This window comes from Narcine bancroftii, chromosome 8 (assembly GCF_036971445.1).
Source record: "Narcine bancroftii isolate sNarBan1 chromosome 8, sNarBan1.hap1, whole genome shotgun sequence".
In the NCBI taxonomy this organism is placed as follows: Eukaryota; Metazoa; Chordata; class Chondrichthyes; order Torpediniformes; family Narcinidae; genus Narcine; species Narcine bancroftii.
In genome coordinates, this window is record NC_091476.1 from 115464739 (window position 1) to 115480831 (window position 16093).

Genomic DNA, 16093 nt, shown 5'->3' on the forward strand with positions numbered 1-16093 from the left:
CCTCTTTTTCCCTGCCTCTATTTCCGTGCCTCTTTCTCTGCATCTCGTTTCCCACATCTCATTTCCCCGTTCAGATAACCGGCATCAGATTCCCTGCCACAGATTCCCAGCCTCAGATTCCCTGCCTCAGATTCCCTGCATCAGATTCCCTTCATCTGATTCCCTGCCTCTGATTACCCGCCTCTGATTCCCCACCTCTGAGTCCCTGCCTCAGATTCCCTGCCTCTGATTCTCCGCCTCTGATTCCCCGCCTCTGATTCTCCGCCTCTGATTCCCCGCCTCTGATTCCTCGCCTCTGATTCCCCGCCTCTGATTCCCTTCCTCTGATAACCTGCCTCTGATTCCCTGCCTCTGAGTCCCCACTTCTGATTCCCCGCGTCCGATTCCGCACCCATGTTTCACCGCCTCTGTTGCTCTGCTTCTGATTTCCCGGCTCAGATTTACCGGCTCTGATTCCGCACCTCTGATTCCACGCCTCTCTTTCTGTGTCTCTGATTCCCCGCCTCTGATTCCACGCCTCTGATTACCTGCCGCTGATACCCTGCCTCTCTTTCCCTGCCTCTATTTCCGTGCCTCTTTCTCTGCATCTCGTTTCCCACATCTCATTTCCCCCTTCTGATAACCCGCATCAGATTCCCTGCCACAGATTCCCTGCCTCAGATTCCCTGCCTCACATTCCCTGCATCAGATTCCCTTCATTTGATTCCCTGCCTCTGATTCCCCGCCTCTGATTCACCACCTCATATTCGCCGCCTCAGGTTCCCTGCCTCTGATTCCCTGCCTCCGATTCCCTGCCTCTGATTCCCTGCATCTGATTCCCCGCCTCTGATTCACCGCCTCTGATTCCCCGCCTCTGATTCCCCGCCTCTGATTCCCCGCCTCTGATTCCCCGCCTCTGATTCCCCGACTCTGATTCCCCGCCTCTGATTCCCTGCCTCTCTGTCCCTGCCTCTATTTCCGTGCCTCTTTCTCTGCATCTCGTTTCCCACATCTCATTACCCCCTTCTGATAACCCGCATCAGATTCCATGCCACAGATTCCCTGCCTCAGATTCCCTGCCTCAGATTCCCTGCATCAGATTCCCTTCATCTGATTCCCTGCCTCTGATTACCCGTCTCTGATTCCCCACCTCTGATTCCCTGCCTCAGATTCCCTGCCTCTGATTCCCTGCCTCTGATTCCCTGCCTCTGATTCCCCTCCTCTGATACGCCGCCTCTGATTCCCCGCCTCTGATTCCCCGCATCTGATTCCCCGCCTCTGATTCCCAGCCTCTTATTCCCCGCCTCTGATTCCCCGCCTCTGATTCCCCGCCTCTGATTCCCCGCCTATGTTTACCCGCCTCTGTTTACCCGCCTGTTTCCCCGCCTCTCATTCCCCACCTCAGATTCCCTACCTCAGATTCCCTGCCTCTGATTCCCTGCCTCTGATTCCCTGCCTCTGATTCACTGCATCTGATTGCCCGCCTCTGATACTCTGCCTCTGATTCCCCGCCTCTGATTCCCCACCTATGATTCCCTGCTTCTGATTCCCCGCCTCTGATTCCCCGCCTCTCATTCCCCGCCTCTCATTCCCCGCCTCTGATTCCCCACCTCTGATTCACTGCCTCCCTTTCCGCTCAACTTTCCTGGCCTACGTTTCCCCACATATCTTTCCCCGCCTCTGATACCCCGCCTCTGATTCCCCGCCTCTGATTCCCCGCCTCTGATGACCCGCATCTGATACCCCGCCTCTGATTCCCCGCCTCTGATACCCTGCCTCTGATAACTTTTTACTGATTCCCTGCCTCAGATTCCCTGCCTCAGATTCCCTGCCTCAGATTCCCTGCATCAGATTCCCTTCATCTGATTCCCTGCCTCTGATTACCCGCCTCTGATTCCCCACCTCTGAGTCCCTGCCTCAGATTCCCTGCCTCTGATTCTCTGCCTCTGATTCCCTGCCTCTGATTCCCTGCATCTGATTGCCCGCCTCTGATTCTCTGCCTCTGATTCCCCGCCTCTGATTCCCCGCCTCTGATTCCCCGCCTCTGATTCCTCGCCTCTGATTCCCCGCCTCTGATTCCCCACCTCTGTCTCTATGCCTCTCTTTTGCCTGCACTCTTTCCCCTCCACTCTTTCCGTGCCTCTCTTTCCCTCCCTCAATTTCAACAACTCTGTTTGATCTGTTCTGTGTACCTCATTTTCAACATACAAGTTCCAACCACTATGTTTCGCCCATCTCTTTCGCCGCCTCTATTTATGCACCTATGTTTACCCGCTTCTGTTTACCCGCCTGTTTCCCCACATCTCTTTCCCCACCTCTGATTCCACGCCTCTGATTCCACGCCTCTCATTCCCCGCCTCCGATACCCCGCCTCTGATTCCACGCCTCTGATACCCCGCCTCTGATTCCCCGCATCTGATTCCCCGCCTCAGATTCCCCGCCTCTGATTTCCCGGCTCTGATTCCCCGCCTCTGATTCCCCGACTCTGATTCTCCGCCTCTGATTCCCCACCTATGTTTACCCGCCTCTGTTTACCCGCCTGTTTTCCCGCCTCTGATTCCCCACCACAGATTCCCTGCCTCAGATTCCCTGCCTCTGACTCCCTGCCTCTGATTCCCTGCCTCTGATTCACTGCATCTGATTGCCCGCCTCTGATTCCCCGCCTCTGATTCCCCGCCTCTGATTCCCCACCTCTGATTCCCCACTTCTGATTCCCCGCCTCTGATTCCCCGCCTCTGATTCCCCGCCTCTGATTCACCGCCTCTGATTCCCCGCCTCTGAGTCCCCGCCTCTGATTCCCCACTTCTGATTGCCCGCCTCTGATTCCCTGCCTATGATTCTCCGCCTCTGATTCCCCACATCTGATTCCCCACTTCTGATTCCCCGCCTCTGATTCACCGCCTCTGATTCCACGCCTCTGATTCCCCACCTCTGATTCCCCGCCTCTGATTCCCTGCCTCTGATTCCCCTCCTCTGATACCCCGCCTCTGATTCCCCGCCTCTGATTCCCCGCATCTGATTCCCCGCCTCTGATTCCCAGCCTCTTATTCCCCGCCTCTGATTCCCTGCCTCTGAATCCCCGCCTCTGATTCCCCGCCTCTGATTCCCCGCCTATGTTTACCCGCCTCTGTTTACCCGCCTGTTTCCCCTCCTCTCATTCCCCACCTCAGATTCCCTACCTCAGATTCCCTGCCTCTGATTCCCTGCCTCTGATTCCCTGCCTCTGATTCACTGCATCTGATTGCCCGCCTCTGATTCTCCGCCTCTGATTCCCCGCCTCTGATTCCCCACCTATGATTCCCCGCTTCTGATTCCCCGCCTCTGATTCCCCGCCTCTCATTCCCCGCCTCTCATTCCCCGCCTCTGATTCCCCACCTCTGATTCACTGCCTCCCTTTCCGCTCAACTTTCCTGGCCTACGTTTCCCCACATATCTTTCCCCGCCTCTGATACCCCGCCTCTGATTCCCCGCCTCTGATTCCCCGCCTCTGATGACCCGCATCTGATACCCCGCCTCTGATTCCCCGCCTCTGATACCCTGCCTCTGATAACTTTTTACTGATTCCCTGCCTCAGATTCCCTGCCTCCGATTCTCTGCCTCAGATTCCCTGCCTCAGATTCCCTGCATCAGATTCCCTTCATCTGATTCCCTGCCTCTGTCTCTATGCCTCTCTTTTGCCTTCACTCTTTCCCCTCCACTCTTTCCGTGCCTCTCTTTCCCTCCCTCAATTTCAACAACTCTGTTTGATCTGTTCTGTGTACCTCATTTTCAACATACAAGTTCCAACCACTATGTTTCGCCCATCTCTTTCGCCGCCTCTATTTATGCACCTATGTTTACCCGCTTCTGTTTACCCGCCTGTTTCCCCACATCTCTTTCCCCACCTCTGATTCCACGCCTCTGATTCCCAGCCTCTCATTCCCCGCCTCTGATTCCCCGCCTCTGATTCCCTACCTCTGATTCCCCACTTCTGATTCCCTGCCTCTGATTCCCCGCCTCTGATTACACGCCTCTGATTCCCCGCCTCCGATACCCCGCCTCTGATTCCACGCCTCTGATACCACGCCTCTGATTCCCCGCATCTGATTCCCCGCCTCAGATTCCCCGCCTCTGATTTCCCGGCTCTGATTCCCCGCCTCTGATTCCCCGACTCTGATTCTCCGCCTCTGATTCCCCACCTATGTTTACCCACCTCTGTTTACCCGCCTCTGATTCCCCGCCTCCGATACCCCGCCTCTGATTCCCCGCATCTGATTCCCCGCCTCAGATTCCCCGCCTCTGATTTCCCGGCTCTGATTCCCCACCTCTGTCTCTATGCCTCTCTTTTGCCTTCACTCTTTCCCCTCCACTCTTTCCGTGCCTCTCTTTCCCTCCCTCAATTTCAACAACTCTGTTTGATCTGTTCTGTGTACCTCATTTTCAACATACAAGTTCCAACCACTATGTTTCGCCCATCTCTTTCGCCGCCTCTATTTATGCACCTATGTTTACCCGCTTCTGTTTACCCGCCTGTTTCCCCACATCTCTTTCCCCACCTCTGATTCCACGCCTCTGATTCCCAGCCTCTCATTCCCCGCCTCTGATTCCCCGCCTCTGATTCCCTACCTCTGATTCCCCACTTCTGATTCCCTGCCTCTGATTCCCCGCCTCTGATTACACGCCTCTGATTCCCCGCCTCCGATACCCCGCCTCTGATTCCACGCCTCTGATACCACGCCTCTGATTCCCCGCATCTGATTCCCCGCCTCAGATTCCCCGCCTCTGATTTCCCGGCTCTGATTCCCCGCCTCTGATTCCCCGACTCTGATTCTCCGCCTCTGATTCCCCACCTATGTTTACCCACCTCTGTTTACCCGCCTCTGATTCCCCGCCTCCGATACCCCGCCTCTGATTCCCCGCATCTGATTCCCCGCCTCAGATTCCCCGCCTCTGATTTCCCGGCTCTGATTCCCCGCCTCTCATTCCCCGCCTCTGATTCCTCGCCTCTGATTCACCGCCTCCCTTTCCGCGCAACTTTCCTGGCCTACGTTTCCCCACATCTCTTTCCCCACCTCTGATTCCACGCCTCTGATTCGCCGCCTCTGATTGCCCGCCTCTGATTCCCTGCCTCTGATTCCCCGCCTCTGATTCCTTGCCTCTAATTCCCCGCCTCTGATTCCCTGCCTCTGATTCCCCGCCTCTGATTCCCCGCCTCTGATTCCCCGCCTCTGATTCCCTGCCTCTTTTTCCCTGCCTCTATTTCCGTGCCTCTTTCTCTGCATCTCGTTTCCCACATCTCATTTCCCCGTTCAGATAACCGGCATCAGATTCCCTGCCACAGATTCCCAGCCTCAGATTCCCTGCCTCAGATTCCCTGCATCAGATTCCCTTCATCTGATTCCCTGCCTCTGATTACCCGCCTCTGATTCCCCACCTCTGAGTCCCTGCCTCAGATTCCCTGCCTCTGATTCTCCGCCTCTGATTCCCCGCCTCTGATTCTCCGCCTCTGATTCCCCGCCTCTGATTCCTCGCCTCTGATTCCCCGCCTCTGATTCCCTTCCTCTGATAACCTGCCTCTGATTCCCTGCCTCTGAGTCCCCACTTCTGATTCCCCGCGTCCGATTCCGCACCCATGTTTCACCGCCTCTGTTGCTCTGCTTCTGATTTCCCGGCTCAGATTTACCGGCTCTGATTCCGCACCTCTGATTCCACGCCTCTCTTTCTGTGTCTCTGATTCCCCGCCTCTGATTCCACGCCTCTGATTACCTGCCGCTGATACCCTGCCTCTCTTTCCCTGCCTCTATTTCCGTGCCTCTTTCTCTGCATCTCGTTTCCCACATCTCATTTCCCCCTTCTGATAACCCGCATCAGATTCCCTGCCACAGATTCCCTGCCTCAGATTCCCTGCCTCACATTCCCTGCATCAGATTCCCTTCATTTGATTCCCTGCCTCTGATTCCCCGCCTCTGATTCACCACCTCATATTCGCCGCCTCAGGTTCCCTGCCTCTGATTCCCTGCCTCCGATTCCCTGCCTCTGATTCCCTGCATCTGATTCCCCGCCTCTGATTCACCGCCTCTGATTCCCCGCCTCTGATTCCCCGCCTCTGATTCCCCGCCTCTGATTCCCCGCCTCTGATTCCCCGACTCTGATTCCCCGCCTCTGATTCCCTGCCTCTCTGTCCCTGCCTCTATTTCCGTGCCTCTTTCTCTGCATCTCGTTTCCCACATCTCATTACCCCCTTCTGATAACCCGCATCAGATTCCATGCCACAGATTCCCTGCCTCAGATTCCCTGCCTCAGATTCCCTGCATCAGATTCCCTTCATCTGATTCCCTGCCTCTGATTACCCGTCTCTGATTCCCCACCTCTGATTCCCTGCCTCAGATTCCCTGCCTCTGATTCCCTGCCTCTGATTCCCTGCCTCTGATTCCCTGCATCTGATTGCCGGCCTCTGATTCTCCGCCTCTGATTCCCCGCCTCAGATTCCCCACCTCTGATTCCCCGCTTCTGATTCCCCGCCTCTGATTTCCCGCCTCTGATTACCCGCCTCTGATTCCCCGTCTCTGATTCCCCACCTCTGATTCACTGCCTAGCTTTCCGCACAACTTTCCTGACCTACGTTCCCCACATATCTTTCCCCGCCTCTGATACCCTGCCTCTGATTCCCCGCCTCTGATTCCCCGCCTCTGATTCCCCGCATCTGATACCCCGCCTCTGATTCTCCGCCTCAGATACCCTGCCTCTGATAACTTTTTACTGATTCCCTGCCTCAGATTCCCTGCCTCCTATTACCTGCCTCAAATTCCCTGCCTCAGATTCCCTGCATCAGATTCCCTTCATCTGATTCCCTGCCTCTGATTCCCCGCCTCTGATTCCCTGCCTCTGATTCCCCACCGCTGTCTCTATGCCTCTCATTTGCCTGCACTCTTTCCCCTCCACTCTTTCCGTGCCTCTCTTTCCCTCCCTCAATTTCAACAACACTGTTTGATCTGTTCTGTGTACCTAATTTTCAACACACAAGTTCCAACCACTATGTTTCGCCCATCTCTTTCGCTGCCTCTATTTATGCACCTATGTTTACCACTATAGTTTTCCCGCCTGATTCCCCACATCTCTTTCCCCACCTCTGATTCCACGCCTCTGATTCCCCGCCTCTGATTCCCCGCCTCTGATACCCCGCCTCTGATTCACCGCCTCCCTTTACGCGCAACTTTCCTGGCCTACGTTTCCCCACATCTCTTTCCCCACCTCTGATTCCACGCCTCAGATTCGCCGCCTCTGATTTCCCGCCTCTGATTCCCTGCCTCTGATTCCCCGCCTCTGATTCCCCGCCTCTGATTCCCCCCTCTGATTCCCCGCCTCTGATTCCCCGCCTCTGATTCCCCACCTCTGATTCCCCGCCTCTGATTCCCTGCCTCTCTTTCCCTGCCTCTATTTCCGTGCCTCTTTCTCTGCATCTCGTTTCCCACATCTCATTTCCCCCTTCTGATAACCCTCATCAGATTCCCTGCCACAGATTCCCTTCATCTGATTCCCTGCCTCTGATTCCCCGCCTCTGATTCCCCACCTCTGATTCCCTGCCTCAGATTCCCTGCCTCTGATTCCCTGCCTCTGATTCCCCGCCTCTGATTCTCCACCTCTGATTCCCTGCCTCAGATTCCCTGCCTCTGATTCCCTGCCTCTGATTCCCTGCCTCTGATTCCCTGCATCTGATTGCCAGCCTCTGATTCTCCGCCTCTGATTCCCCGCCTCTGATTCCCCACCTCTGATTCCCCGCTTCTGATTTCGTGCCTCTGATTTCCCGCCTCTGATTCTCCGCCTCTGATACCCCGCCTCTGATTCCCCACCTCTGATTCCCCGCTTATGATTCCCCGCCTCTGATTTCCCTGCCTCTGATTCCCTGCCTCTGATTCCCCACCTCTGATTCCCCACCTCTGATTCCCTGCCTCAGATTCCCTGTCTCTGATACCCTGCCTCTGATTCCCCGCATCTGATTCCCTGCATCTGATTCCCCGCCTCAGATACCCAGCCTCTGATTTCCCGGCTCTGATTCCCTGCCTCTGATTCCCCGCCTCTGATTCCCCGCCACTGATTCCCCGCCTCTGATTCCCCGCCTCTGATTCCCCGCCTGTGTTTACCTGCCTCTGTTTACACGCCTGTTTCCCCGCCTCTGATTCTCCACCTCAGATTCCCTACCTCAGATTCCCTGCCTCTGATTCCCTGCCTCTGATTCCCTGCCTCTGATTCCCTGCATCTGATTGCCCGCCTCTGATTCTCCGCCTCTGATTCCCCGCCTCTGATTCCCCACCTCTGATTCCCCGCTTCTGATTCCCCGCCTCTGATTCCCCGCCTCTGACTCCCCGCCTCTGATTCCCTGCCTCTGATTCCCTGCCTCTGATTCCCTGCCTCTGAGTCCCCACTTCTGATTCCCCGCGTCCGATTCCGCACCCATGTTTCACCGCCTCTGTTGCACTGCTTCTGATTTCCCGGCTCAGATTCACCCGCTCTGATTCCGCACCTCTGATTCCACGCCTCTCTTTCTGTGTCTCTGATACCCCGCCTCTGATTCCACGCCTCTGATTACCCGCCTCTGATACCCTGCCTCTCTTTCCCTGCCCCTATTTCCGTGCCTCTTTCTCTGCATCTCGTTTCCCACATCTCATTTCCCCCTTCTGATCACCCGCATCGGATTCCCTGCCACAGATTCCATGCCTCAGATTCCCTGCCTCAGATTCCCTGCATCAGATTCCCTTCATCTGATTCCCTGCCTCTGATTCCCCGCCTCTGATTCCCTGCCTCTGATTCCCCGCCTCTGTTTACCCGCCTGTTTCCCCGCCTCTGAATCACCACCTCATATTCGCCGCCTCAGATTCCCTGCCTCTGATTCCCTGCCTCTGATTCCCTGCCTCAGATTCCCTGCATCTGATTGCCCGCCTCTGATTCCCTGCCTCTGATTCCCCGCCTCTGATTCCCCGCCTCTGATTCCCCGCCTCTGATTCCCTACCTCTGATTCCCCACTTCTGATTCCCCGCCTCTGATTCCCCGCCTCTGATTCCACGCCTCTGATTCCCCGTTTCCGATACCCCGCCTCTGATTCCACGCCTCTGATACCCCGCCTCTGATTCCCCGCATCTGATTCCCCGCCTCAGATTCCCCGCCTCTGATTTCCCGGCTCTGATTCCCCGCCTCTGATTCCCCGACTCTGATTCTCCGCCTCTGATTCCCCACCTATGTTTACCCGCCTCTGTTTACCCGCCTGTTTTCCCGCCTCTGATTCCCCACCACAGATTCCCTGCCTCAGATTCCCTGCCTCTGATTCCCTGCCTCTGATTCCCTGCCTCTGATTCACTGCATCTGATTGCCCGCCTCTGATTCCCCGCCTCTGATTCCCCGCCTCTGATTCCCCACCTCTGATTCCCCACTTCTGATTCCCCGCCTCTGATTCCCCGCCTCTGATTCCCCGCCTCTGATTCACCGCCTCTGATTCCCCGCCTCTGAGTCCCCGCCTCTGATTCCCCACTTCTGATTGCCCGCCTCTGATTCCCTGCCTATGATTCTCCGCCTCTGATTCCCCACATCTGATTCCCCACTTCTGATTCCCCGCCTCTGATTCCCCGCCTCTGATTCCACGCCTCTGATTCCCCACCTCTGATTCCCCGCCTCTGATTCCCTGCCTCTGATTCCCCTCCTCTGATACGCCGCCTCTGATTCCCCGCCTCTGATTCCCCGCATCTGATTCCCCGCCTCTGATTCCCAGCCTCTTATTCCCCGCCTCTGATTCCCCGCCTCTGATTCCCCGCCTCTGATTCCCCGCCTCTGATTCCCCGCCTATGTTTACCCGCCTCTGTTTACCCGCCTGTTTCCCCGCCTCTCATTCCCCACCTCAGATTCCCTACCTCAGATTCCCTGCCTCTGATTCCCTGCCTCTGATTCCCTGCCTCTGATTCACTGCATCTGATTGCCCGCCTCTGATACTCTGCCTCTGATTCCCCGCCTCTGATTCCCCACCTATGATTCCCCGCTTCTGATTCCCCGCCTCTGATTCCCCGCCTCTCATTCCCCGCCTCTCATTCCCCGCCTCTGATTCCCCACCTCTGATTCACTGCCTCCCTTTCCGCTCAACTTTCCTGGCCTACGTTTCCCCACATATCTTTCCCCGCCTCTGATACCCCGCCTCTGATTCCCCGCCTCTGATTCCCCGCCTCTGATGACCCGCATCTGATACCCCGCCTCTGATTCCCCGCCTCTGATACCCTGCCTCTGATAACTTTTTACTGATTCCCTGCCTCAGATTCCCTGCCTCAGATTCCCTGCCTCAGATTCCCTGCATCAGATTCCCTTCATCTGATTCCCTGCCTCTGATTACCCGCCTCTGATTCCCCACCTCTGAGTCCCTGCCTCAGATTCCCTGCCTCTGATTCTCTGCCTCTGATTCCCTGCCTCTGATTCCCTGCATCTGATTGCCCGCCTCTGATTCTCTGCCTCTGATTCCCCGCCTCTGATTCCCCGCCTCTGATTCCCCGCCTCTGATTCCTCGCCTCTGATTCCCCGCCTCTGATTCCCCACCTCTGTCTCTATGCCTCTCTTTTGCCTGCACTCTTTCCCCTCCACTCTTTCCGTGCCTCTCTTTCCCTCCCTCAATTTCAACAACTCTGTTTGATCTGTTCTGTGTACCTCATTTTCAACATACAAGTTCCAACCACTATGTTTCGCCCATCTCTTTCGCCGCCTCTATTTATGCACCTATGTTTACCCGCTTCTGTTTACCCGCCTGTTTCCCCACATCTCTTTCCCCACCTCTGATTCCACGCCTCTGATTCCCCGCCTCTCATTCCCCGCCTCTGATTCCCCGCCTCTGATTCACCGCCTCCCTTTCCGCGCAACTTTCCTGGCCTAAGTTTCCCCACATCTCTTTCCCCACCTCTGATTCCACGCCTCTGATTCGCCGCCTCTGATTGGCCGCCTCTGATTCCCTGCCTCTGATTCCCCGCCTCTGATTCCCCGCCTCTGATTCCCCGCCTCTGATTCCCCGCCTCTGATTCCCCGCCTCTGATTCGCCGCCTCTGATTCCCCGCCTCTGGATCCCTGCCTCTTTATCCCTGCCTCTATTTCCGTGCCTCTTTCTCTGCATCTCGTTTCCCACATCTCATTTCCCCCTTCAGATAACCGGCATCAGATTCCCTGCCACAGATTCCCAGCCTCAGATTCCCTGCCTCAGATTCCCTGCATCAGATTCCCTTCATCTGATTCCCTGCCTCTGATTACCCGGCTCTGATTCCCCACCTCTGAGTCCCTGCCTCAGATTCCCTGCCTCTGATTCTCTGCCTCTGATTCCCTTCCTCTGATTCCCTGCATCTGATTGCCCGCCTCTGATTCTCTGCCTCTGATTCCCCGCCTCTGATACCCCGCCTCTGATTCCCCGCCTCTGATTCCTCACCTCTGATTCCCCGCCTCTGATTCCCTTCCTCTGATAACCTGCCTCTGATTCCCTGCCTCTGAGTCCCCACTTCTGATTCCCCGCGTCCGATTCCGCACCCATGTTTCACCGCCTCTGTTGCTCTGCTTCTGATTTCCCGGCTCAGATTCACCGGCTCTGATTCCGCATCTCTGATTCCATGCCTCTCTTTCTGTGTCTCTGATTCCCCGCCTCTGATTCCACGCCTCTGATTACCTGCCTCTGATACCCTGCCTCTCTTTCCCTGCCTCTATTTCCGTGCCTCTTTCTCTGCATCTCGTTTCCCACATCTCATTTCCCCCTTCTGATAACCCGCATCAGATTCCCTGCAACAGATTCCCTGCCTCAGATTCCCTGCCTCACATTCCCTGCATCAGATTCCCTTCATTTGATTCCCTGCCTCTGATTCCCCGCCTCTGATTCACCACCTCATATTCGCCGCCTCAGGTTCCCTGCCTCTGATTCCCTGCCTCCGATTCCCTGCCTCTGATTCCCTGCATCTGATTCCCCGCCTCTGATTCACCGCCTCTGATTCCCCGCCTCTGATTCCCCGCCTCTGATTCCCCGCCTCTGATTCCCCGCCTCTGATTCCCCGCCTCTGATTCCCCGCCTCTGATTCCCTGCCTCTCTGTCCCTGCCTCTATTTCCGTGCCTCTTTCTCTGCATCTCGTTTCCCACATCTCATTACCCCCTTCTGATAACCCGCATCAGATTCCATGCCACAGATTCCCTGCCTCAGATTCCCTGCCTCAGATTCCCTGCATCAGATTCCCTTCATCTGATTCCCTGCCTCTGTTTACCCGTCTCTGATTCCCCACCTCTGATTCCCTGCCTCAGATTCCCTGCCTCTGATTCCCTGCCTCTGATTCCCTGCCTCTGATTCCCTGCATCTGAATGCCGGCCTCTGATTCCCTGCCTCTGATTCCCTGCATCTGATTGCCCGCCTCTGATTCTCTGCCTCTGATTCCCCGCCTCTGATTCCCCGCCTCTGATTCCCCGCCTCTGATTCCTCGCCTCTGATTCCCCGCCTCTGATTCCCCACCTCTGTCTCTATGCCTCTCTTTTGCCTGCACTCTTTCCCCTCCACTCTTTCCGTGCCTCTCTTTCCCTCCCTCAATTTCAACAACTCTGTTTGATCTGTTCTGTGTACCTCATTTTCAACATACAAGTTCCAACCACTATGTTTCGCCCATCTCTTTCGCCGCCTCTATTTATGCACCTATGTTTACCCGCTTCTGTTTACCCGCCTGTTTCCCCACATCTCTTTCCCCACCTCTGATTCCACGCCTCTGATTCCCCGCCTCTCATTCCCCGCCTCTGATTCCCCGCCTCTGATTCACCACCTCCCTTTCCGCGCAACTTTCCTGGCCTAAGTTTCCCCACATCTCTTACCCCACCTCTGATTCCACGCCTCTGATTCGCCTCCTCTGATTGCCCGCCTCTGATTCCCTGCCTCTGATTCCCCGCCTCTGATTCCCCGCCTCTGATTCCCCGCCTCTGATTCCCCGCCTCTGATTCCCCGCCTCTGATTCGCCGCCTCTGATTCCCCGCCTCTGGTTCCCTGCCTCTTTATCCCTGCCTCTATTTCCGTGCCTCTTTCTCTGCATCTCGTTTCCTACATCTCATTTCCCCCTTCAGATAACCGGCATCAGATTCCCTGCCACAGATTCCCAGCCTCAGATTCCCTGCCTCAGATTCCCTGCATCAGATTCCCTTCATCTGATTCCCTGCCTCTGATTACCCGGCTCTGATTCCCCACCTCTGAGTCCCTGCCTCAGATTCCCTGCCTCTGATTCTCTGCCTCTGATTCCCTTCCTCTGATTCCCTGCATCTGATTGCCCGCCTCTGATTCTCCGCCTCTGATTCCCCGCCTCTGATACCCCGCCTCTGATTCCCCGCCTCTGATTCCTCACCTCTGATTCCCCGCCTCTGATTCCCTTCCTCTGATAACCTGCCTCTGATTCCCTGCCTCTGAGTCCCCACTTCTGATTCCCCGCGTCCGATTCCGCACCCATGTTTCACCGCCTCTGTTGCTCTGCTTCTGATTTCCCGGCTCAGATTCACCGGCTCTGATTCCGCATCTCTGATTCCATGCCTCTCTTTCTGTGGCTCTGATTCCCCGCCTCTGATTCCACGCCTCTGATTACCTGCCTCTGATACCCTGCCTCTCTTTCCCTGCCTCTATTTCCGTGCCTCTTTCTCTGCATCTCGTTTCCCACATCTCATTTCCCCCTTCTGATAACCCGCATCAGATTCCCTGCAACAGATTCCCTGCCTCAGATTCCCTGCCTCACATTCCCTGCATCAGATTCCCTTCATTTGATTCCCTGCCTCTGATTCCCCGCCTCTGATTCACCACCTCATATTCGCCGCCTCAGGTTCCCTGCCTCTGATTCCCTGCCTCCGATTCCCTGCCTCTGATTCCCTGCATCTGATTCCCCGCCTCTGATTCACCGCCTCTGATTCCCCGCCTCTGATTCCCCGCCTCTGATTCCCCGCCTCTGATTCCCCGCCTCTGATTCCCCGCCTCTGATTCCCCGCCTCTGATTCCCTGCCTCTCTGTCCCTGCCTCTATTTCCGTGCCTCTTTCTCTGCATCTCGTTTCCCACATCTCATTACCCCCTTCTGATAACCCGCATCAGATTCCATGCCACAGATTCCCTGCCTCAGATTCCCTGCCTCAGATTCCCTGCATCAGATTCCCTTCATCTGATTCCCTGCCTCTGTTTACCCGTCTCTGATTCCCCACCTCTGATTCCCTGCCTCAGATTCCCTGCCTCTGATTCCCTGCCTCTGATTCCCTGCCTCTGATTCCCTGCATCTGAATGCCGGCCTCTGATTCTCCGCCTCTGATTCCCCGCCTCAGATTCCCCACCTCTGATTCCCCGCTTCTGATTCCCCGCCTCTGATTTCCCGCCTCTGATTACCCGCCTCTGATTCCCCGTCTCTGATTCCCCACCTCTGATTCACTGCCTAGCTTTCCGCACAACTTTCCTGACCTACGTTCCCCACATATCTTTCCCCGCCTCTGATACCCTGCCTCTGATTCCCCGCCTCTGATTCCCCGCCTCTGATTCCCCGCATCTGATACCCCGCCTCTGATTCTCCGCCTCTGCTACCCTGCCTCTGATAACTTTTTACTGATTCCCTGCCTCAGATTCGCTGCCTCCGATTCCCTGCCTCAAATTCCCTGCCTCAGATTCCCTGCATCAGATTCCCTTCATCTGATTCCCTGCCTCTGATTCCCCGCCTCTGATTCCCTGCCTCTGATTCCCCACCGCTGTCTCTACGCCTTTCATTTGCCTGCACTCTTTCCCCTCCACTCTTTCCGTGCCTCTCTTTCCCTCCCTCAATTTCAACAACTCTGTTTGATCTGTTCTGTGTACCTAATTTTCAACACACAAGTTCCAACCACTATGTTTCGCCCATCTCTTTCGCTGCCTCTATTTATGCACCTATGTTTACCGCTATATTTTTCCCGCCTGATTCCCCACATCTCTTTCCCCACCTCTGATTCCACGCCTCTGATTCCCCGCCTCTGATTCCCCACCTCTGATACCCCGCCTCTGATTCACCGCCTCCCTTTACGCGCAACTTTCCTGGCCTACGTTTCCCCACATCTCTTTCCCCACCTCTGATTCCACGCCTCAGATTCGCCGCCTCTGATTTCCCGCCTCTGATTCCCTGCCTCTGATTCCCCGCCTCTGATTCCCCGCCTCTGATTCCCCCCTCTGATTCCCCGCCTCTGATTCCCCGCCTCTGATTCCCCACCTCTCATTCCCCGCCTCTGATTCCCCGCCTCTGATTCACCGCCTCCCTTTCCGCGCAACTTTCCTGGCCTAAGTTTCCCCACATCTCTTTCCCCACCTCTGATTCCACGCCTCTGATTCGCCGCCTCTGATTGCCCGCCTCTGATTCCCTGCCTCTGATTCCCCGCCTCTGATTCCCCGCCTCTAATTCCCCGCCTCTGATTCCCCGCCTCTGATTCCCCGCCTCTGATTCGCCGCCTCTGATTCCCCGCCTCTGGTTCCCTGCCTCTTTATCCCTGCCTCTATTTCCGTGCCTCTTTCTCTGCATCTCGTTTCCCACATCTCATTTCCCCCTTCAGATAACCGGCATCAGATTCCCTGCCACAGATTCCCAGCCTCAGATTCCCTGCCTCAGATTCCCTGCATCAGATTCCATTCATCTGATTCCCTGCCTCTGATTACCCGGCTCTGATTCCCCACCTCTGAGTCCCTGCCTCAGATTCCCTGCCTCTGATTCTCTGCCTCTGATTCCCTTCCTCTGATTCCCTGCATCTGATTGCCCGCCTCTGATTCTCCGCCTCTGATTCCCCGCCTCTGATACCCCGCCTCTGATTCCCCGCCTCTGATTCCTCACCTCTGATTCCCCGCCTCTGATTCCCCTCCTCTGATAACCTGCCTCTGATTCCCTGCCTCTGAGTCCCCACTTCTGATTCCCCGCGTCCGATTCCGCACCCATGTTTCACCGCCTCTGTTGCTCTGCTTCTGATTTCCCGGCTCAGATTCACCGGCTCTGATTCCGCATCTCTGATTCCATGCCTCTCTTTCTGTGTCTCTGATTCCCCGCCTCTGATTCCACGCCTCTGATTACCTGCCTCTGATACCCTGCCTCTCTTTCCCTGCCTCTATTTCCGTGCCTCTTTCTCTGCAT